Source organism: Grampus griseus (genome assembly GCF_964374135.1).
Source record: "Grampus griseus genome assembly, chromosome: X".
NCBI lineage: Eukaryota > Metazoa > Chordata > Mammalia > Artiodactyla > Delphinidae > Grampus > Grampus griseus.
The window spans coordinates 24,988,986-25,013,296 of record NC_138999.1 but is presented as its reverse complement, the minus strand read 5'-3'; the positions used below and the strand labels follow the sequence as shown (position 1 = coordinate 25,013,296).

Genomic DNA, 24,311 nt, shown 5'->3' with positions numbered 1-24,311 from the left:
ATGCAAATTATACTGTGAATGACTTCGACTTTTGTCCTACACATGGGATTGGCATTCTTCCCTAATTTTCCCCTCTACCTGAATGTTAATAGAGCAGCAAAGTAGGAACTGGTAAGATATTATGTAGAATATATTCAAGAAATGCTATGAACACTCTATTCCCTTAACCAATAGGCTAAGTGACTTGACAGTAAGTAAAAGATCTGTATGCTAAAATTGGAATCACATTGAGAAGCATATGTAAAAGCCTGGGAAAGGCTCCCCTAGCACCAGGACACTAATATTCAACATCTGATACTTACACTTGGAGATTTTGGGTAATTATCATTGAAATAAATCATTGATGAGTGGAAGTTTTGGCATGAGATGCTAACAAAATATTTGGCCAGTAATTCTATCACCTTCATGCAAGCAAAAGAAAAAACCCATATTATTAGTAGGATGGTGGTTTTGATTCAAACTAAGAAACTTAGGGTGGATGGCCTACTTTACTTGGTTCCATATAGTGAGCTAAACTACACCACCCATTTAATTCACTCCTCATTAATTCATTTCTTCATTCATATAATGAGACACTAATATGAGACAGGCCCATTAATATATAACAGTAATACGTGCTAGAGGCTGATGACACACACATATACACATAAAAATTGCATGAGCCCTTCCCTCATGGAAAATACAGTTTTCTTAAGGAATGGGGTAGAGAAGGGACAGAGGAGTAAATGGGAAAGTATGATACATAAATAGTTCCAATACAAGGGAAGAATATGACAGATATGTAAAAAGATACAGGGCACATTATGTAACAGACAAGAGGAGGAAAAATAGAAGAGGATGTCCAATTAAGTGAAGGGAAGAAGCTTTAGGAAAAAGGTTGGATTTATATTGAAAAAGGTTAAAATTAAAAGAGGGTGCCTTCATTAAACATGATTCAGGCTCGATGGTCACAAGTAGTGTCAGGTGTTCACTACTCACACCCTGTCTAGTTCAAGAAGTGTTAGCTAACTTTAGCCTTAATCCCAAATTCCTCCTTCCCATCAGAGACTGTTAGCAACAAATGTCCCTGCCATTTGGAAAATGCCAGTAATAAATGCATCTGTAACTCTCCAGTGGTTCATGCTAACAGATCGAGAGCAAATGAGAGGTTTTCATCCATAGCAGCATCTGACAATGTGCTACCTGTGTTGTAACACTGCTATAGATTGTTAGTGCACTTTTTAGTCATGAGTACAAGACACAACAGTGACTATCTAAAAACCTGTAAAGTCAATTAATTAGGAGTAGTGGCAGTTGTGTGATATCGTATTGTCATTCTTCAACCAGCTGTAGTTTGGCTTGAAAAAAACTTCCCTAAAAGGGTTTTTGTTTTGTTTTGTTTTTCCCTGCCATTCTTCATTAACACATCATGTAGAAACAAGCCTTTATTTAGAATGTCCCTTTTGATGGATTAAGAATGTATCTGAAATGAAAGATATTCTGAAAAATATCCAACCAGTTTTTATTTTCTATTCAAAGGTATTATCAGCCAAGCAACAACTACGAGAGGCTCGGGCCATCTGGACGGGCGGGGATTACACTGCAGTTACCATCAGAGCATGTGGATTAAATTCCAGACTGTGCCACACAAAAGTTGTGTGTGCTTGAGTACACCCCTTGATATCCCTTAACTTCAGTGTGTTTTATAAACTGTGAAGGGATAGGTACTTCTCACCCCCAACCCCTTATTTCTAAATAGCAGCAATTAGCACGACAGGATGTTGGCTTGCGACCATTTTACCCATTCGAGCCTGTGAATGAATGTGAGTCTTCCGTCCACCACCAGCAAGCGTTCCTCCATTTTAGGACAACCAAAATCAAGGATGCTATAATTGCCTTGCTCCAAAGGTGGCGGTGAGACAGAGAATCTGGTGACACCAGCTTCCATATCTGACAGTACTTAGCAAAGCTGAGGACAGTCACTAGTTCTGGAACTGGAGGTGGAGGACAGGGTTGTGAGGTGACCTGACTCTGTCATCATAACGCACAAATTCAAATCTCATTTCTGTGGTTACGTGATCCTGGTAAGTTACTTGGCTTCTTAAAGACTTGGTCTTGTCATCTATAAAATGGCGTGATTCGTTGGATTCTTGTTGTGAGAATTAAGTTACTAAGTGCTTGATCTGGCATATGATGAGTACTTAGTAAATAAGGACCTGCTGCTGCTCTTTACGCCTGTTCACACCTCTTTCCATCAATACATTACTTCAAAGATAAATCAGCAAATCAAATGGCATGCCACTTGGGAACAAATTTTTAAAATGACCAGAGGAGTAATTGTATTTTAGGAACATGACACACCAGTATGTAATAAATAGCAAGTTGAAAGCTAACCTTAAAAAAAGAAAAGGAAAAAAATCAGCTGGCCTATGGTTTTTCAATGTTTTTGCATATGAATATGCGCATGTAAAAGGAACATAATAAAGAAAAATATTTTTACTTGGCACTCACACACTCTTCCAACAAAAGAACTCGTATTTGTTGGTAATACTATATTTTCATTTATCCATTCGGTTACCATATTGTGAGACCCTACAGTGAACTAAGAAGTACAGTGAATTTTGAACTAGGTGGCAGGCCCAGAGACCCTAGCAGTTAAAGTATCCAAGTTAAAACAAAACCTGAGCTTCTGTTGCTACCGATGTCCACTGTATGTGGCTATAGCAAAGGCTTTGAGCTCTACCTGTCCCACTGTGATCGGGTCCACTGTGAGACAAGTTCCCCTGCCAAAGTTTTACCTACCATCTTTCAATCCTTAACATTGAATGACAGTTTCTGCCTCTTCCCTTGAACTGCCTCTAGAGGGCAAAAGAGTCCCAATCTATCAAATACCTAAGTATTTTATTCTTGACATAGACACATCCGTACACACAGTCTGATGCAAATTGGAAACCCACCATGTGTCAAATACAGTATAGGCAATCTTGTCATTCATGAGAGAAAATGTTCTAGCTAATCATTATGAAAAGTAACAGAAAGTAAGCGCTTTTCTGGTAACATTAGTTCATTTCCACGGCTAAACTTCCACTTTGAGTGTTAAATTTCTAGACTTATTTTATTTTCATTGCCCCATTTTTTAAAAACTCTATTACATGTGGATATTGCCAAATACGGCCTACCTAGCCCCTTAGCATTCATTATGAAGATTAATAAGACAACGCCAGGTAGCATTTTCTATTACTCTGAAGAAATAAGATCTGCAAATACAAAAGGACATTACTAATTTGCATATACCATGGTTTGGCTGAAAGAGTCTCTGTTATTGGCCACATATTAAAATTGGATAAAAAAGAGCAACAAGATCTTTCTGGGTTTTTTACTTGAAATAGGAAAAGTCATCATTGATATCTTTTAAATGACTTCTGTAACAAAGCCTAACTTCTAAGTCTGTAGGAAAAAAAAAAAAGAAAGTTCTTTCAAAGTTCCATCTATTTGTTATTTTAATAAAATACTTTGTCTAATTCAGCTTATTCAATCGTCTGAACAGCACTGCATTGCTAAAACCCAGCGGAGCTGTCTGTCAGCAGACACATTCCAAGTTCCAGAAAGATAATACTTAAAACATGATACCCTCTGAGCTCCCCTGAGACGAGCATCCAGCTTGAGGGTTTACAAGACGTTTGGGCTTGTTACCTCCGCTAACCCTGTCACAAAAACCAAGGGAAGCCTGAAATTAAATAAATAAAAGCCCTATTAAGGCCAAAGCACATCACTTTGAAAGACTAGGTTTTAAGATCCCACTGGGTGTCTTTACATTCATTTTCAATTAGCTATTTTTCCTTTAATGAATTTCAGGAGGGTTCAGATTCATAGATCTGCCAGGCTAATGAAGGCCATTGGCACTCTGGCACAGTCATGTTTTCAGGAGGTAGAGAACACTTGGGGTGACTTTGTAATTCATGCCCAAATGGAGAGATGCCACATAGAGGGAAAGATTTAAAAATAGTGGTGAGCTTTGGCATCTCTGGGGATGGATTCTGGACAGGTAAGCTTTAGATGCATATTTAACAGGTGAAAAGTTCCAAGAGAATAGGTGGACTCAGAAAAAATAATAAGTGGCAATATGATGTGTTGGCCTTTCAAGACATTATTTGCAGGGTTTTAGGACCTGAAAGAAAAGAAGAGCGTATCTGGCCACACCCTTGGTAAGAGACATAGATTAAGCTGAACAGATAAATGAATGGATGGAGTTTGAAAACGAAATCCAGGAAATGGATTTTCAGAAGGGGGCAAAGGAAACTGATTTTACAGAGAAAGAGATCACAAGGTTAAAAACATCCAAAGTCAATATAAAGCACCATGTCAGCCAGTGAGAAGCATAAGTATTTTATGCATCATCACCAACAGTGCTGGTTCCCTAGAACAAGGGTTGTATTAGTACTTGGTAACCACCTCTGCTTCCTCTTAATATCATGACCCTGACTGAACTGCTTTAGGGACAAGGACAGGTGTGTGACAGCCATAAGAATATTTATATCAATTTGCCTACTTCTACCAGGTAGGAAGTGTATCCTAAGGCAATTTTTCGTTTTAAATTATTCCTAAGAGGTCCTTTTCTTCTTCTTTTTTGCTTTTGCTTGGAATCAAAACACCAATTAAGGTATATTATTTCTGTAAGTTTTCACAGAAAGCTCAAGTAGTTAGTTATGAATTTTCTCCCTAATTTATTAAATTTTATACCTAACAGTAAGATAATATGTGGAGAAATACCCATTTTTATGTGTCTACTATAACATATACAAATCTAGAAAGGAAAAAGGTAAAAGTCTTATGTGTCTTCTGTTGTTCTCCAGGTCAGTAAAATCTTTCCTGTAATAAAAACAATAATGCGATAATTACAAATATAATGAGGGCTGAAAATGTCCTGGTCACTTTACTAGGCACTATGTGTACATGAGCTCATTAAGTCCTGAAACAGCTCTATGCACATGTTATAAATGAGAATCTGAGAAAAGAAAGTTTTGGAATCTTGCCTAAAGTTACAGAGTCACTGAACACATTTCTGTTTGGCCTCAGAGTCAATATGACAAGAGTCATTCTTACAATGGAAGTTCCAATGGGAATTAGAGAACGGAGCCTAGTCACAGTCAAAAACCTTACGTGCATCATTGGTAGTTGTCTTCCTGCAGGATCAAGTGGAGAGGCAATGGTGTGACACCAAGTTCTATATGGTCTTAGACCCCAAACCCACTGGGTTTTTATGGAGTGAGAACAAGCTGAAACATCTAAATATAGTTTTTTTGCTCATGGCAGAAATGGCCATGTGGGTCTATGTTCTTAGTTCCAGCTATTACTGGTTAACCGGTAAAAGGAAAATTGATACCTGCTTGGGGGGTGGGTGCGAGGGGGGGAATTGGACATTCAGTGAGAGACACTGCAGGTCGGGTTTACTTTTGAGACTATCCCAGAAAGTCACTTTAAGCTCCAGCTCATAGTTTTTCCCATCTCCCTTCTCTCTACTTCTTAGAGATTATTTCATAGACAGAAAACCAGAAATCACTTTTCAGCTCATTGCCTTTGGACAGGGAGGATATTATTATCTATTCTTATAAATGAGGGAACAGAATCTCAGTGTTTACGTAAACTGCTCACGGAGACAACATTTTGATACTGTTCCTGGAACATACTGTTGTCATAAAACTATGATCTTTTTGGCTGAACCTAGTAGGTGCTCAGTAAATGTTTGAAGAAGGAGGGAAGCAATGATACAGTGTGTGGTTTATTAGAATTCCCAGCACCTCTATCCCAGTGTAATTCATCTTCTCCTTCAGCACAATCTCTCTTATTTATTGCCTAACCTATACTGTTTCTTTCTTCTCTTTTGTTCCCAGAAATGTGCGTGAAGACAAAAGTGACAATGAATCTTCAAAGTATTTTAAAATATACACATACTATCAACTTTTTACTGGATAATTTTCTGCTCAGCTTCTTGTGTAAATTGAGACCAAATGGACTGCAAGCCCCTTAGGGGCAGGGTGAGAAAGCTCAGGCCTTTAAGGCTGTATCCACGGACACAGCATACTGCCTAGCATGAGTACAGCCTAGCAAATGTTGAGAAATGAAGGCTGTCATCTACATGCAAATGAAGAATAGCAGACAGAAGTAATGAAGATGAGAGTAAATTCTCCCCAGTGGATATTTCCCATGGGATCTCAGGGAAAGCAGATTAGGATTTGAAAAAGGTTTACAATTTCTGCTGCATTATAGGCCTTTTTATAAGTGAAAAAAGAAAGAGAGTTTTTCCTCAATATTCAAGGGTGCAGACATTCACTGGGCTGCATGAAGACAAACACAGTGACAACATTCACTAAAATATTTTTGCTTTTTGAGGAAACATGGGAACACAGTTATCTCTAAGAAGGATTCATACACTCTGCATTAGAATTCAGTCCAAAATTCATACTTCACTATAAAAGAAAAAATTCCTATCACACTAGAAATGCTGCACCAATGATAATACACTGAAAGAAAGGCAAAACACCCCCATGCTGTCCACCATGTTTGTATAGTCATACTAATCAATCATCTACAACATCTGCAATTAACAAATAACCCTGAAAAAAATAAGTCACGGGCATTCAGTGACTTGGGCCTGAAGGGGAGATGGATGGCGGGTGGCTAGCTCTATTAGGAATGTAGCTGATCTGATCTCCTCGATTACAGAGAGCTGACCCAGTTCCCGGTATTCACATGCAAAGAGCTGACACCATTAATGGTCTAGCGTGAATACATCCCACCTCCATTTAAGGTGATTAAAGGGTTTACATTTCTTTTCTTCTTCTTTCTTTTATTTCTTAGAGAAATAATTCGTGGATGGTAGCAAATAATTTTTAGCACTTGTAAACGGAAAACAAATATCAGAGAACACAGACCTAAGTTTTGAATGCCAAGAAGATGCAGCTGTTGAAAACTGGTGGATTAATGTTGCGGAAGCTCTGGCTACGCAGAGCGATCCCTGGACCAGCAGCAGCAGCAGCAGCATCACCAAGGAGCTCATTGGAAATGCACACTCTCGGGCCCCACCTCAGACCTGCTGAGTCAGCATCTACATTTAACAACCTCTCCCACCCATCCCAGGGGATCCTTATGCACATTAATGTTTTGAGAAGCAGCTGCTTCAAGCAAGAGCCCTCCTTTGGATTCAGAGGGAACAGCAAAGAACCTTGGAGGACAGGCTGCCTGCCTGGCACCCATTCACTGAGCCAACCCCTTTTTTTCCCAAACAGATTTACATCAGAAGGTGTGTTTTTCAGTTTCTGCAATGACTTCTTTTGCTGTTGTAGAAGAAATTCCAAACTAAAAGGCACATCCATATGTAAGAAGGAAAACATTTATCATTTAGAAACTCACTTTTCCAAAAATACAACTATGTTTCATATATTTATTCCAGCGACTTTTCAAACTTGGCTGAAAATTGTAATCGCCCGTAATGTTTTAAAAACTAATTCCTTCATCTGGGCTCCTGCTCTGGAATATTCCGATTTGGTGATTGTGAGAGATGACCCAGGTTACTGTATTTTCAAAACTCAACAGTTAATTTTGATGTACAATTAGGATGGGGATTTATGGCTTGATTCTTTGGCTGTTAATATGCAGGGTGTTGCAGGAGGGTGCCTCCTGAGGAATGCTTGCCCTGGCAACTTCCATCTCTTGATTTGGTCTGGAAGCAGTGTCCATTAGACTGCCCCCAAGAATTTTTTTCTATAAGGTTTATGAATTCTGGAGCCCCCGCTCAAGTTGATGCTCACAGCTCATCCTGCTTAAGTTGAGCGGCAGCCTCTGAAAACACTCTGTGATAGACTGGGCAATTTACACCATTGAAAAACTAGGCAAGAAAAGAGGTAAAGCAGAGAAACAAGACTGAAGTGAGTTTCTTCCCTGGTCTTGTCAGGCTCATAAGTTCCTGGGCAGTCGAGAAGTGACCCTCCTCCTTAAATAAATAAGACATGTCAGAGGGCTAAAAATATCCATGGATTCCATTTTTATAGGAAGAAGAAATCAATTCATTCAGGAAGATGGCAATACAGTTGACCATTGAACAATGCAGGAGTTAGAGGCACCGACCCTCTGCACAGATGAAAATCCAAATATGGCTTATAGTCTGCCCTCCATATCCGTGGCTCCCCATTCTCCACAAATTCAATCAACTGTGGATCATGTAATACTGTAATTTTTACTACTGAAAAACTCTGCATGTAAGCGGACCTACACAGTTCAAATCTGTGTTGTTCAAGGGTCAACTGTATTCAACACGTGGTATTGACTGATTTTAAAACTGTATTTAACAGATGGTATTGACCTCAATCAAGGAAGCAGGTGAATAGAAAAGTAGAGCAAAGGCCAAGGAACTAGGAAGGACTTGTCATGAACTCTTGGAAGGAGATTTTGAGATCAATAATTTTTTTTTATAATAGACTTTTTGGATTAAAGGACGTTTCTGTTCCCTCAACACAGTGTATGCTTCCTTATTAAGTCTACTTAATAAGTCTACTGTGTTTGTTCTAGAACCTATGTTTGCTAGTTTACTATAAAATGTAATTATGAAATTACAAATTATGCAAAGGGATCAAATGTGAGTGCAAAATAAAAAGGTTGTTTCTATAAAAACTAAGTTGAAAATTTTGAAAAGGCTGGAGTCTCTACATATGAGTGAAATCATACAGCAGTTGTCATTCTGCATCTGGTTTATTTCACTTAGCATAATGTACTACAAGTCCAACCATGTTGTTGCAAATAACAGGATTTCCTTCTTTCTTAAGGCTGTATAACAATCCACGGTATGTATATACTACATTTTCTTTATCCATTCATCTGTCGATGGACATTTACATTTTTTCCACGTCTTGGCTATTGTGAATACTTCTGCAAGGATCATGAGAATGCAGGTATCTCTTCAAAACTCTGATTTAAATTTTGCATAAATACCCACAAGTGGGATTGCTGGATCACATTACTAAGAGGATAGATCTCATGTTAAGTGTTTTTACCACACACCAAAAAAATAATGATGAGGGCAGGAGGAAACTTCAGGAGGCCATAGATTTATTTATGGTCTTGACAGTTGTGAAGGTTTTACAAGTGTGTATTTATCCCCAAACTCATCAAATTGTATATACGTTAAATATTTACAACTTTTTACATATCAACCATGCCTCAATAAAGGGTTGTTAAAGAATTAAAAATGTCCCTCATCATCTGACCACAAAAAACCCAAAGCTCACTAAAACAAAGTCCTGTTAAATTAGGTGTGGATGAGTCAATTCTTAAAGATGGGGGCAAATAAAAAATACAGGAGGATTCTGTAGTCATACTGCTTCACATACTGTTTTACTCCCTTTTAAAGAAACTGAAATTGGAAATGGTAGATGATGCATTAAGAACAGAGTTATAGCCAAAAAGACTTAGATTTCAAATAAGGAAACCAATATTTAAGGAAAAGGTCTGGCACTACTTGAAAAGATTAATAAATGAATGTACTTGTATTTTTATTTTAAAAAATGTTTATTTCTTTTACATGTAACTGTGCAGTTTTCCCAGCACCACCTATTGAAGAAGCTGTCTTTTCTCCACTGTTTATTCTTGCCTCCTTTATCAAAAACAAGGTGACAATACGTGCGTGGGTTTCTCTCTGGGCTTTCTATCCTGTTCCATTGATCTATATTTCTGTTGCTGTGCCAGTACCATACTGTCTTGATTACTGTAGCTTTGTAGTCTGGGAGTCAGGGAGCCTGATTCCTCCAGCTCCGTTTTTCTTTCTCAAGATTGCTTTGGCTATTGGGGGTCTTTTGTGTTTAAGACCTAAATAGACATTTCTCCAAAGAAGACATACAGATTGCCAACAAACACATGAAAGAATGCTCAACATCATTAATCATTAGAGAAATGCAAATCAAAACTAAAATGAGATATCATCTCACACCAGTCAGAATGGCCATCATCAAAAAATCTACAAACAAAAACGCTGGAGAGGGTGTGGAGAAAAGGGAACCCTCTTGCACTGTTGGTGGGAATGTAAATTGATACAGCCACTATGGAGAACAGTATGGAGGTTCCTTAAAAAACTAAAAATAGAACTACCATATGACCCAGCAATCCCACTCCTAGGCATATACCCTGAGAAAACCATAATTCAAAAAGAGTCATGTACCACAATGTTCATAGCAGCTCTATTTACAATAGTCAGGACATGGAAGCAACCTAAGTGTCCATTGACAGATGAATGGATAAAGAAGATGTGGCACATATATACAATGGAATATTACTGAGCCATAAAAAGAAATGAAACTGAGTTATTTATAGTGAGGTGGATGGACCTAGAGTCTGTCATACAGAGTGAAGTAAGTCAGAAAGAGAAAAACAAATACCGTATGCTAACACATATATATGGAATCTAAAAAAGAAAAAAAGTTTCTGAAGAACCTAGGGGCAGGACGGGAATTAAGATGCAGACCTTCTAGAAAATGGACTTGAGGATGTGGGGAGGGAGAAGGGTAAGCTGGGATGAAGTGAGAGAGTGGCATGGACATATATACACTACCAAACGTAAAATAGATAGCTAGTGGGAAGCAGCCACATAGCACAGGGAGATCAGCTCAGTGCTTTGTGACCACCTAGAGGGGTGGGATAGGGAGGGTGGGAGGGAGAGAGACACAAGAGGGAGGGGATATGGGGATATATGTATATGTATAACTGATTCACTTTGTTATAAAGCAGAAACAGACACACCATTGTAAAGCAATTATACTCCAATAAAGACGTTAAAAAATGTTTATATCAAGTGTATAATCTATTTTTATGGTACCTGCTTTAGCCTAATAACCATCTGTCTTGATTATGCCAGATAAGTCAACTCCACTTGGAAAAATCTTCAACAACATGTTTTCAAACTCCATCTCCCCCCCCACCCCCCACAAAGATTGGTGCCAATGGCCCTCATTCCAGAAGCACAGTTTGTAGAGAGAGTATTACTGATAGGAATGTGCTGGGTCAGGGGTATTGTGTTGAGGAATAAAATAGTGTTGAGAACCACTAATTTAAAGACAAATACATGCTTATTTCATACATGCATTTTATAAAGTTCTATTACTATCTGTACCAACTTTAAATACCAATATATATTATAAAGCAGAAACTAACACACCATTGTAAAGCAATTATACTCCAATAAAGATGTTTAAAAATAAATAAATAAATACCAATATATGTAGTTTACCATTTAATTGTGACACTCATCCAGAACATGTTCTCTAATTGCAGCTATTTAACTACATTTATGAGGACACACTCAGCACATCACAAAATCTACAAAGAGTATATATAAAAGTGAACAGGTTTTCATCTAGACTTGTCTCATGCTGCCCACAAACATAGAGCTCTAGATTAAAATGTTACTTTCCATAAATTGTCACAAGAACCTCTCACCTGTATTACTTCAAATTTGTGTACCTGACATGCCATGAAGTCTCCAAGTATTTAAAACATTGCCCCTCTAAGAAAAAAAAGGCACCATGTGAACATCTTTTTTGCAGAGCAGCTCTGCCTGGATCTTGTGGAATGTGAACAGAGAGAAACTATCCTAGGGGCTGTCCTCCACTAACTGGGCCTGGGATGAATTTGTGCACAAGCCAAAGGGAAGTCAGGGCACTAGGAGGCCAACTGCCTTTCTGAGATACCTTGATCTGAAACCTTGTTTATCAGAGATGTTTCATATTGGATCACGGAAAAGCTACCCAATCGTGTCTTCTTAATGGGAAGTGTCAGAGATAGATGAACAAGGAGAGCAGGGGTCACTTGAGCTCATGTTATGTCCCAATAAGGCAGAGCTATAATTTCTAGTTCACACCTCTGATGTACATTCTTGTATTAGAAAGACTATGCCTTTCTATCCCACAATCCTCAAGGCATACCATCTTCACGCTAGTTTGTACACTACTCTTCCTTGTACACAATGTACCAAACTATTATAACATGAATATTATCCTTCATTTTGAAAACATGTAAAACATACTTTAAAAAACATAGTGATTTCTATGAAGTAGTTACTATCTCATTCAGAGGTAAATTGATTCCCAAAATATAGAAGGGGATTATATGTTATAAATTTGTATATGATTGTATTTTTAGCACAGGAAAATGCATAAAAGAAACTCGTAAGAAATTAGAAACAAGTTAAGCAATAGAAAACTCCTGTGTTAATCCTTGTCTAGGGACTAGCCTTTCCCACAAAAAATTTTAAAAGTGGTGATAAAACATATTAATATGAAAAACATTGAAAGGAATTCATACTTCACTTATTAACCACATGCACAATGGTTAAAAGGAGGTAAGACCAATGAGCTGCCTTTTAAATTAAATAATCAAACCTGAAATACCCTCTCTTAGATGGCATGGAATTACTTGACCTGGTCATATTTATTTGTGTTCATACGTGAAGCACTGGATGTAAGCCACAGTATAAAGCTGAAGTAGAACATATTTCTAGTTACAAAGCCATCTAGCATGGCTTCTTCAAGGGAATGTCCTCAATAAATAGCATTTAGATGAATTAATAGCAACAGCTACTACAACATGATGTACAGCTTTTCATACTGGATATTCTATATGGCTTTGCAGTAGCAGTTTCCAAATTATATTCAATGTAGTGCAACTTTCTCAAAAGATATCAATATATACTGTGTGCAAAATGCTTGCAGGACATGCTGGATGCTATGAACATCCCTTAGAGCATCAAAATATATTCTAGCAAATTAAAAGGTCTGACAAATCCTGCAGGCATTTATTAAATTTACCTACAATGATTCCAGTTTTTCCCCAAATTGTTCAACCGTAGAACTATTTACCAAGGAATACTTATTAACATCTCATAGAAAATTGACATACTATGATATAGTTTGGCTCACTGTCATATGTATGTCTTTAATCAAACTCTGGTGGAGTAGGTAAGAGAGATCACATTTTTTTGCAGGTAAGAGAGTTCACATTTTTTTTGCAGGTAAGAGAACTAGGGTAATCATTAATTCCCAATGCTTACTCAAAGATTAAAAAATAAATAAATAAATGATTGTTACCTACATGGACTCCAAAATTTAATATGCTAAAGTTTGCATACAATTTGACAATATTTTCTAGCAGTAATTAAGAGATTTAAGAAACTCTAGAGTTAAAACAAATTGTTTTCAATAACTATTGTCTTTAAACACAAGAGAATTATAAGATTTTGCTTTCTATTTGTGTACTGATGGCTGGAAATGGCTTCAATTTCTCTGCTTTTGGGAATTAAATTATTATTGGCTGCAGATCCTTAAATATTTTATTTCAGAAAATCAGTGTTTTTGCTCTCTTTCTCAATTTCTGCAGAATTTCTTCTTTAATTTACAAGTGGAAACAGTATAAGAAGTTAACAATCATTCCTATGTTTGTGAACACTGTGTAAAAAAAGGAAAGGAAAAGCGTATGCATTCTTTAAATATGATTTTCTTCAAATATAACCAGACAAGATTATGTCTTTTGACTAAATTGTGATATGTTTCACAGCCACCTAGATGCCAAAGATGAAGGGTTGACGGCTTCTGTCTCAAGTCTTCTTGAAGCTAATAAGAGAGGTGATGCCAACTTGGCAGCATCAATGCCCTGTTGGATAGGCGACTCGAGTCCCGGAGTCTGGGTGAGAAATTTGGCCTGGCATCTGGGGGAATTTCTACAGAAAGCAATCAAAGGCAGAAAAAGGAACCACATTTTGAATTGTTAAAACAAACAAACAAAAACAACTACCATCTAAATATGACAGGTATATTACAGTTAAGATTAGCATTTCCACCATGGACTGTTGGCATTCTTGGATTTAATATTAGTAATTCAAATATTTAATGACAACCTTTAAAGCTTATGATATAGTTAAATCCATTTGTCTTTTTCCAGTATGGCTTTCTTCCTTTATGGTTATATTTTTAAAAGCATTTTCCACCCCAATGTCACATAAATATTCATCTGAAGTTTTCTCTAGTAAAGTTTCAATTTTATATTTATATCTTTAATCCGCCTAATGTTAATTTTGGTGTATGCTACACAGTAAGGATCCAACTTCTTTCTTTTCAAATGATAAAATTTTCCCAAATGTAATTCGAAAAATAAACCTTTTTTGGGGCCACTATTTGAAATAAATATTTTAAAGTGCTACATTTGTATTTAAACTTGGGTACTCATTATTCTGCTCCATAGTTGTATCTGATGTGTCTGTCCATCCCTACAAAAATAATACCTTTACAAAAATTACTGGAGCTTTAATATGTATTTTAATATTGGAATGTAAAATTGATCATTGACTAGAATGATGGTTATCAGGGGCTGGGGGTGGGCAGATGTTGGTCAAACTGTACAAACCTCCAATTATAGGATGAATAAGTTCTGGATGTACAGCATGGTGACTATAGTTAATAAAACTGTATTTTGTTCTGGAAAGTTGCTAAGAGAGGAGTAGGCTTTAAATATTATCACCACCAAAAAAAAATATTGGTAATTATGTGACATGAGAGACGTGTTAGCTAAGGCTATGGTGGTAAACATTTTGCAATACATAAGTTTATCAAATCAACTTTTTGTACACCTTAAACTTACACAATGTTATATGTCAATCATGCCTCAAAAATCCTATTTAATAGTAAAAGACTAAGTTAAAAATAAGTAACCAGATCTTATGGCTATTATTTAATATTACTTTAAAAGTTCTAGCTAATGACATGAGTCAAGAAAAATAAGAAGTATATAAGTCTTGGAAAGAGGACTGCCTGAAAAAATATGAAATACTAACTGAAAAACAATTAGGACTAATTAGAGAACTCAGTATAAAAATAAAAATATTAAAATAAATCAATAAATTTCCCTCATATCAACATTAGTAAGCAAAACCCATAAATACCTAAAAGTCTATACACAAATAAAACAAAATACTTTGAGACACAAAAGACGACATGCATAAATAGAAAAACAGGTTAAATTTTCAAGTGAAAACAGTCAATATTTTGATGTGTGTGTTCATTTTTGTCGTAAAGTGTTTTAGGGAACAATATAAAGGGTTGCTGCAGTTTCCAAAATAGCCTTGCTTGATTTATTCAGAATAAATTTACATTATTTTTGCAGGTATTTTCATTTCTTTTTATGTTATATATCCATTAGTTAATCCAGTTATCTCTTGAGTATGTGTGTATCCCCCTCTCCCCACCTTTCTTTCCTTTTCTTTCTATTCTCACTGGCACTGCCCTAGTTCAGCACCTAACTTTTCCACAAGACTTCACCAGTAGCGGCTTTGAAACACCTTCTATGTCCTGAGTTTGGAAGGATAGTTTTGCACCTCCTTTGCCCAACTGCTATTTCACAGTCTTGCTAATATCCTGAATACCCACATAAGTGCAGTTTCTATTTACTAACTCTTATACCATGAATATATTCTACATACGGCTAAAGTAACTTTTCCAAGATACAGATCAGCTGATGTCACTGCCTTCCTCAAAAATCTTTACTAGTTCTCAACTGCCTACAACATGTCATCTGAAGGCTTTGTGGGTTGTCATTTGATACCTCTAAGATCAAGATCCAATCCCCCTTTCAGCCACATCCCCCTAAACTCTCCATTCTGTATCTATTCTCCAGCAAAACTAGGCTTCCCTTTCTCCATAACCATATTTTCACCATCCTTGAAGTCCCAGACTAAACACTACCTACCTCCTTCATGAAAGCTGACCTCACCCGTCTGAAATTAAAATTCTTTCTCCTCTGTGTTCTGATAACAATTTGTTTGCAAATCTACACCAGCATTTATTCTATCATTCCATTATGAAACATTTATTATATGTGGTTATTTGTGTACTGTATAAATGGTAAGGTCCTTCAGGGCAGAGCTCATGAAATATTTATACTTATGTTCCCTACCGCACCATAGGCACAGTATCTTGCATTTAGTAAGTAATCAATACATGTTTGATGAATTTATTAAAATTAGTAACTTTATGGAATATAAGGGGGTGCATATTACTCTCTTCAATTTAATTATAGCTATCATTTTCAGATGTTCAGCATGTTCCACATAATATGCTAAAAGCAACTTCCATTTTATTCTCACAGCTTGATGAAATAGGTATTATTAGCCTCATTTGTCACACAATATACTAAGCACCTTACATTTCATTCCATTTTATTCTCATACAACCCTATGAACTCATTTTTCAGTTAACCAAGAGAGTGTATCTTGCCTAAAAGTGGTAGACCCACAGTTCAAACCTAATTTGACTCTAAGCCTGAGTGTGTGTGTGTGTGCACATCTCTGTGTGCACGCATGCATGCGCACATGCAAACTAGTAGAAGTAAAGATAGATATCAAGCCCTAAGAATGAAGGAGTGTGATGAAAGTTCCAGAAGAAACATGTACAAGACAATGTGTGCAAACATTTGCTACTTTGGAGCCACGAAGAATCACAAAGAAAGAAAAGGGTGGGGGCATTTCTTTTTTTGTTTTCCTCTGGCAAAGAGCACTAAACTAGGGAACCAAGAGAGCAATGGTTCAGTATAATTAAGAAAGACTTGGGCAGCGTTGCTGCGCAGCGGCACCATGCTGGTCACCCTGAAGACCGTCCAGCAGCAGATCTTCAAGATCGACATCGACCCAAACGAGATGGTAAGAGCACTGAATGAGAAGACTGAATCTGAAAAGGGTAAAGATGCCTTTCCTGTAGCAGGTCAAAAATTAATTTAGCAGGCAAAATTCTCAATAATGATACTGCTCTAAAAGAATATAAAATTGACGAGAAAAACTTCGTGGTAGTTATGGTGACAAGACCCAAAGCAGTGACACCACCAGCACCAGCTACAACTTAGCAATCTAATTCTGCCACCACTACCACAGTTAGTTCCTCCACAGCACCAGCTGTGGCTCAGGCCCCAACCCCTGCCCTCACTTTGGCCCCCACTCCCACACCTGCATCTGTCACTCAGGCATCAACGACAGCATCTTCTGAACCTGCACCTGCTAGTGCAATGAAACAAGAAAAACCTGCAGAAAAGCCAGCAGAAACACCAGTGGCTGCTAGCCCAACATCAACTGACAGTACATCAGGTGATTCTTCTTGGTCAAACCTTTTTGAAGATGCAACAAGTGCCCTTGTGACAAGTCAGTCTTAGGAGAATATGGTAACTGAGATCATGTCAATGGGCTATGAACGACAGCAAGTAATCGCAGCACTGAGAGCCAGTTTCAACAACCCTGACAGCAGTGGAGTATTTTTTAATGGGAATTCCCAGAGATAGAGAAAGTCAGGCCGTGGTTGACTCCCCTCCAGCAGCGAGTAGTGGGGCTCCTCAGTCTTCAGTGGCTGCAGCTGCAGCAACTACGACAGCAACAACTACAACAAGTTCTGGAGCACACCCTCTTGCATTTTTACGGAATCAGCCTCAGTTTCAACAGAGGAGACAAATTATTCAACAGAATCCTTCCCTGCTTCCAGCATCGCTACAACAGATAGGTCGAGAAAATCCTCAGTTACTGCAGCAAATTAGCCACCATCAGGAGCATTTTATTCAGATGTTATATTGAACCAGTTCAAGAAGTGGGGGGTCAAGGAGGAGGGGGTGGAAGTGGCAGTGGAGGAATTGCAGAAGCTGGAAGTGGTCATGTGAACTACATTCAAATAACGCCTCAGGAAGAAGAAGCTATAGAAAGGTTAAAGGCATTAGGATTTCCTGAAGGACTTGTGATACAAGCATATTTTGCTTGTGAGAGGAATGAGAACTTGGCTGCCAATTTTCCTGTACAGCAAAACTTTGATGAAGATTGAAAGAGACTTTTTTTCATCTCACACTTCACACCAGTGCATTACACTAACTTTGTTCACTGGATCGTCTGGGATGACTTGGGCTCATGTCCACATACTTGGTATAAGGTAGTGGATTGTTGGGGGTGGGAAGAGGGGATCTAGAATGCAGGGCGGGGATGAATACCGTGCATGCCTGCTTCAGTTAGCAGATGCCACAAATCCACACAGCGTGTAAAATATTGTACAACCAAAAGTCAGCTTTTGCAGGTCTTTATTTCTTCTATAAAACAGTAGGTAACTTTTCCTAGGTTTCACTCTTGTAGTGTACTAGATCCAGAAACTTAGTGTAATGCCCTGCTTTATACTTCTTTGACTTAACATTGGTTTCAGAAAGAGTCTTTGCTACCTAGAATCTATGGTCCCTATTCCACGGCAACACTGGATAATGGCGTTGTGAAATTGAAAAAAAAAAAAAAAAATTGGAGCAACTGTAAACAGAAATGCCAAATTACTGATGGTTACTGTTGCTGCTTCAAATAGGTATAAAATTAATGTGTAAGAAAGCCCATTTTTTTCATGATAAATACTTGGGGTTGAGGGGGTAGAGGGGGAATCTTTTCTTAAAATGAAAATAATTGCTGCTATTTTAAATTTCTTGATCATTGAATGTGAGACCCTTCTAATATGATTTGAGAAGCTGTACAAGTATAGGAAGAGTTATTTTCCTGTTTACATTTTTTTGCTTTGTTTTGGGGGGAAAATTGGTAGGTGTCTAATTACTGTTTACTTCATTGTTATATTGCAGTAAAAAGTTTTAAAACCACAGTTGCATGTTTGCTTTTGACATATCCCTTTGTGGAATTAGCACTTTGGGGCCAATGGAGAAATGCAGCATTCACCATCCCTGTCTTCCCCTTCCCTCAGCAGAAATGTGTTTGTCAGCAAGTCGTGAATTCCAACTGCTGCCTTTTTTAAAACCCACAAAATGCTGATTCAGTTCAAACTTGATGCAAGTGTCTCAAAACTGAGTTTTTGATATTTGTAAATGTTTTTCCTTATTAGATAAGAATGTATGACCATTAAAGTCATTTAGGATTATTTGCTTTCGAAAAGAGAAGGTGGACAGAACTATAATCAAGTATCTTTTATTGCACTGGACAGACTGGAGAAATCTTTTGGAAGGGTTGGGAGATGTGGCTGGAAAAGTGCTTTGGAAAATGTACAATCAAGACATCTCATGGAATATTAAAAGAAAAATCTTAATAGCAAAAAAAAGAAAAGAAAAGAAAGACTTGGGCGAAATAGGTAAATTGTTTGGTATGTGAATTATATCACAATACAGCTGTTAAAATAATTATTTGAGGAGCTGTTTAAAATACAGATCTATGTGTTCTACCTCAAGGAATTCTGCTTATGCAGATCTGGAGGGACACAGGAATCTGCATTTTTAGAAATCACTTCTAGTTAATTCTGATGCAAGAATTTTTAACTGCTCACATTTTCAGAATCACTGGCACAGAGTGTTAAAAATGCAAAGTCAAAAAAAAAAAAAAAAAGTCAAAAAAAAAAAAAAAGCAAAGTCATTATATTTAGTTTTTCAGGTCACATATCTTCAGTGGTGCCATTCATTATTATATGCTACATGAATGTCACCCTATGAAGTTGTCCAGTGCACAACATGTACGGATGTGAGCAACATCCCTTTAAAAGTACAAGGTACGATGGGAGAAGAGAGGACTAACATTTCCTTGGTACCTATGATCTGTCAATTACTGTGCTATGCAAGATTGATATATAACTTATATAAGCTATATCTATCTATCTTACTAACATCTTTAAAGTTAGGTAGTATCACCTCTGTTGTACATATGAAGAAACTTACATTCAGAGAACTTTAACATTCCCCATGTTACACAGCTAGCAATTATTCCTTCATCCATTCGATTTATAAACAGCAATTAATGTTTACTGTAAGCCTGGCACCAAGAGAACTAAAACCAAAAAATTAAAGAAAAGTCATTAGAAGAACAGTACCACTGAAAGAATTCCAGCCTTGTACTCTATAGGGCAATGAGAACTCTATATGGAAAACAGACTGAAGTAGTCACCTGTGATGAGGTGGTACTTTGTATTGATACTAGAACTAGGAACATCATAAAAGGATCCATATGAATATATCACAGTATGCTCTCACCATAAATGTCATCTTCTTGCAGCAATGACCAAGAAAGCCATCAAATAGCATTTCAGTTTTTTTAAACTCACAAACATTCACTGAGTAAACACTCTGTCAAACCCTTGATAAGGATAACAAGAAAGTGCCCTGCGCTTTTGATGCAACCTCAAAGGAACCCACTTGTAAGTTAGGACGGCCTTCCAAATGGTTTGATGAAAATCACAAGGCCATTAAAATGTTCATTTTTCCTAAAAATCTAACTGATCCAAGCGGCCACTCTTCTTCTCCATCTTCCTGGGTGAAGATATTGCATCCTCCTCCACTCAGTCTTCATGTCATTAAGTAAATATAATACCTGAAAAAGAAAACTATCCCCTAAAGATACACAATGCCAAGGGCTTATTATGGTAGCTTTTAAGGATATTTAAAAGATTTCTTGATTTGGAGTAGAACTGGCAATGATTGTGCTGAACCACTTCTCTGAAATGGTTAGTAAAATTAGAAAGGGAAAATAACTAACTGAATTCTTATATCCAAGGGGCATTACCAGAAAAAAAGCAAGAAAGTACAGTTCTGCTTTAGTTTCATAGTGTTTTCCTGTTTTCATAAAGAAAATGCTATTACCTTCATTAAAGGTAAACCATTAATAATCAGGATTTTAAAAAGTACATGCAAATATGTTATGAGCTCAAAATAGAATATCAGGAAGTGTTACTCTTGCAAAACCAAAGTGAATTAATAACCAGCTTAAAACATATCATTTAACAAGCTAACACTAAGCAAAAAAAGTTATACAAAATGATGAAAATGGAAGAAAATACGATGGTACAGTTGAGAAAGAATTTAAGACAGTCTGTCACCCAGAAGGACCCAAGTATCATTTTCAATCTCATCAGTACTTTAATATGATATTCAACTTGTCCTTGGCCTTCTCACAAACTTTGCTCTTCTTTGGAACACCCAGTAGGATATTTTTGCTCTTCAAATAGGAGTATTTCAAGATCTCAATGGAATTATCATTACACTCAGTCTGGTCTCTTCACCAAAGCTCTTTATCACCAAACCACCACATGCAACTTTTACATTTAAAGCTCCTGGTAGGAGCTTTGAAACTGGAAATTCAAAATATCAATATTCTATTTGACCTTCTGCTCCATCCTTGGCAAAAAAATAATATCACAAAGGCAAAAATAGAAAAGATTTTAACACATTACTATGTAAAAACTCAAGCATATACAAAAATAGAGAAAGGAGTAAAATGAACACCCATGTATATATTACACAGCCTCAAACAATAAGCTAATCTTGTTTCCTCTCCATTCCCATTCACCCTCCCCTCATATTATTTTACACAAATTCCATATAACTATCTTTCATACATAAACTAGTTCAGTTTATATTTCTAAAAATTAAGGTCATTTTGTGCTAGTACCATACTGTTATGATTACTGTAGCTTTGTACTATAGTCTGAAGTCGAGACGTGTGATGCCTACAGTTCTGATCTTCTTTCTCAAGATTATTTTGGCTATTCAGGGTCTTTTTTGTTTCCACACAAAATTTGAAATTATTTACTCTGGTTCTGTGAAAAATGCCATTGGTATTTTGATAGGGATTGCACTGAATCTATAGACTGCCTCGGGTAGTATGGTCATTTTAACAATATCAATTCTTCCAATCCAAGAACACAGTATATCTTTCCATCTGTTTGTGTTGTCTTCAATTTCTTTCATCAGTGTCTTATAGTTTTCTGGGGTCTTTTACGTCCTTAGGTAGTTTTATCCGTAGGTATTTTATGCTTTTTGATGTGATGGTAAGTGGGACTGTTTCCTTAATTTCTCTTTCTGATAGTTTGTTGTTGGTATATAAAAATGCAACAGATTTCTATTCATTAATTTTGTATCCTGCAACTTTACCAAATTCACTGATAAGTTCTAGTAGTTTTCTGGTGGTGTCTTTAGGATTTTCTGTGTATAATATCATGTCATCTGCAAACAGTGACAGTTTTACTTCTTCCTTTCCAATCTGGATTCCTTTTATTTCTTTTTCTTCTCTGCTGTGGCTAGGACTTTAAAAACTGTGTTGAAGAAAAGTGGGAAGAGTGGACATCCTTGTCTTGTTCCTAATCTTAGACAAAATGCTTTCAGCTTTTCACCATTGAGTATGACGTTAGCTGTGGGTTTGTCATATATGGCCTTTATTATGTTAAGGTATGTTCACTCTATGCCCATTTTCTGGAGAGTTCTTATCATAAATGGATGTTGAATTTTATCAAAAGCTTTTTCTGAATCTGTTGAGATGATCATATGATTTTTATTCTTCAATTCATTAATGTGGTGTATCAAAATCACACATAGATCAATGTAACAGAATACAGAGCCCGAAAATAAACCCAAGCCCCAAAATAAACCCACACACTTATCAAGGTCACTTAGTCTATGACAAAGGAGGTGAGAGTATACAATGGAGAAAAGACAGTCTCTTCAATAAGTGGTGCTGGGAAAACTGGACAGCTACATGTAAAAGAATGAAATTAGGACACTCTCTAACACCATACACAAAAATAAACTCAAAATGGATTAAAGACCTAAATGTAAGAGCGGACACTATAAAACTCCTAGAAGAAAATATAGGCAGAACAGTCTTTGACATAAATCACAGCAATATTGTTTTGGATCCATCTCCTAGAGTAATGGAAATAAAAACAAAAATAAACAAATGGGACCTAATTAAATTTAAAAGCTTCTGCACAGCAAAGGAAACCATTGATGAAATGAAAAGACAACATACTAAATGGAAGAAGATATTTTCAAATGATATGACTGATAAAGCGTTAGTACCCAACATATATTCATTGATTAGCTCATAAACCAATCAATGAATTTGGTAAAGTAGCAGGATACAAAATTAATGCACAGAAATCTCTTGCATTCCTATACACTAATGATGAAAAATCTTAAAGTGAAATTAAGAAAACACGCCCATTTACCATTGCAACAAAAAGAATAAAATACCTAGGAATAAACCTACCTAAGGAGACAAAAGACCTTTATGTAGAAAATTATAAGAAACTGATGAAAGAAATTAAAGAAAATATAAATAGATGGCGAGATATACCATGTTCTTGGACTGGAAGAATCAACATTGTGAAAATGACTATACTACCCAAAGCAATCTACAGATTCAGTGCAATTGCTATCAAACTACCACTGGCATTTTTCACAGAACTAGAGCAAAAAATTTCACAATTTGTATGGAAACGCTCCCTGACTTCAGACTATACTACAAAGCTACAGTAATCACGACAGTATGGTACTGGCACAAAAACAGAAAGATAGATCAATGGAACAGGATAGAAAGCCCAGAGATAAACCCACGCACATATGGTCACCTTATCTTTGATAAAGGCGGCAAGAATATACAGTGGAGAAAAGACAGCCTCTTCAACACATGGTGCTGGGAAAACTGGACAGCTACATGTAAAAGAATGAAATTAGAACACTCCTTAACACCATACACAAAAATAAACACAAAATGGATTAAAGACCTAAATGTAAGGCCAGATACTATAAAACTCTTAGAGGAAAACACAGGCAGAACACTCTATGACATAAATCACAGCAAGATCCTTTTTGACCCACCTCCTAGAGAAATGGAAATAAAAACAAACATAAACAAATGGGACCTAATGTAACTTAAAAGCTTTTGCACAGCAAAGGAAACCATAAACAAGATGAAAAGACAGCCCTCAGAATGGGAGAAAATATTTGCAAATGAAGCAACTGACAAAGGATTAATCTCCAAAATTTACAAGCAGTTCATACAGCTCAATTTGAAAAAAAAAAAAAAAAACCCAATTCAAAAATGGGCAGAAGACCTAAATAGACATTTCCCCAAAGAAGGTATACAGATTGCCAACAAACACATGAAAGAATGCTCAACATCATTAATCATTAGAGAAATGCCAATCTAAACTACAATGAGATATCATCTCACATCAGTCAGAATGGCCATCATCAAAAATTCTAGAAACAATAAATGCTGGAGAGGGTGTGGAGAAAAGGGAACACTCTTGCACTGTTGATGGGAATGTAAATTGATATAGCCACTATGGAGAACAGTATGGAGGTTCCTTAAAAAACTAAAAATAGAACTACCATACGACCCAGCAATCCCACTCCTGGGCACATATGCTGAGAAAACCATAATTCAAAAAGAGTCATGTACCACAATGTTCATAGCAGCTCTATTTACAATAGTCAGGACATGGAAGCAACCTATGTGTCCATTAACAGAT

The 24,311-nt window shown here is 36.8% G+C and overlaps 1 protein-coding gene and 1 pseudogene across 2 annotated transcripts in view; one reads left to right on the top strand and one right to left on the bottom strand.

The window, feature by feature from the left end:
• The window catches only part of IL1RAPL1 (interleukin 1 receptor accessory protein like 1), a gene marked incomplete at both ends in the record, with an annotated part of 1,136,662 nt that overhangs the window by 873,692 nt on the left and 238,659 nt on the right, over positions 1-24,311 (bottom strand). The window lies entirely within an intron of this gene.
• Positions 16,640-17,862, top strand: LOC309839108 (UV excision repair protein RAD23 homolog B-like; annotated as a pseudogene). Its single transcript has one exon. The product of its transcript is annotated as a UV excision repair protein RAD23 homolog B-like (transcript).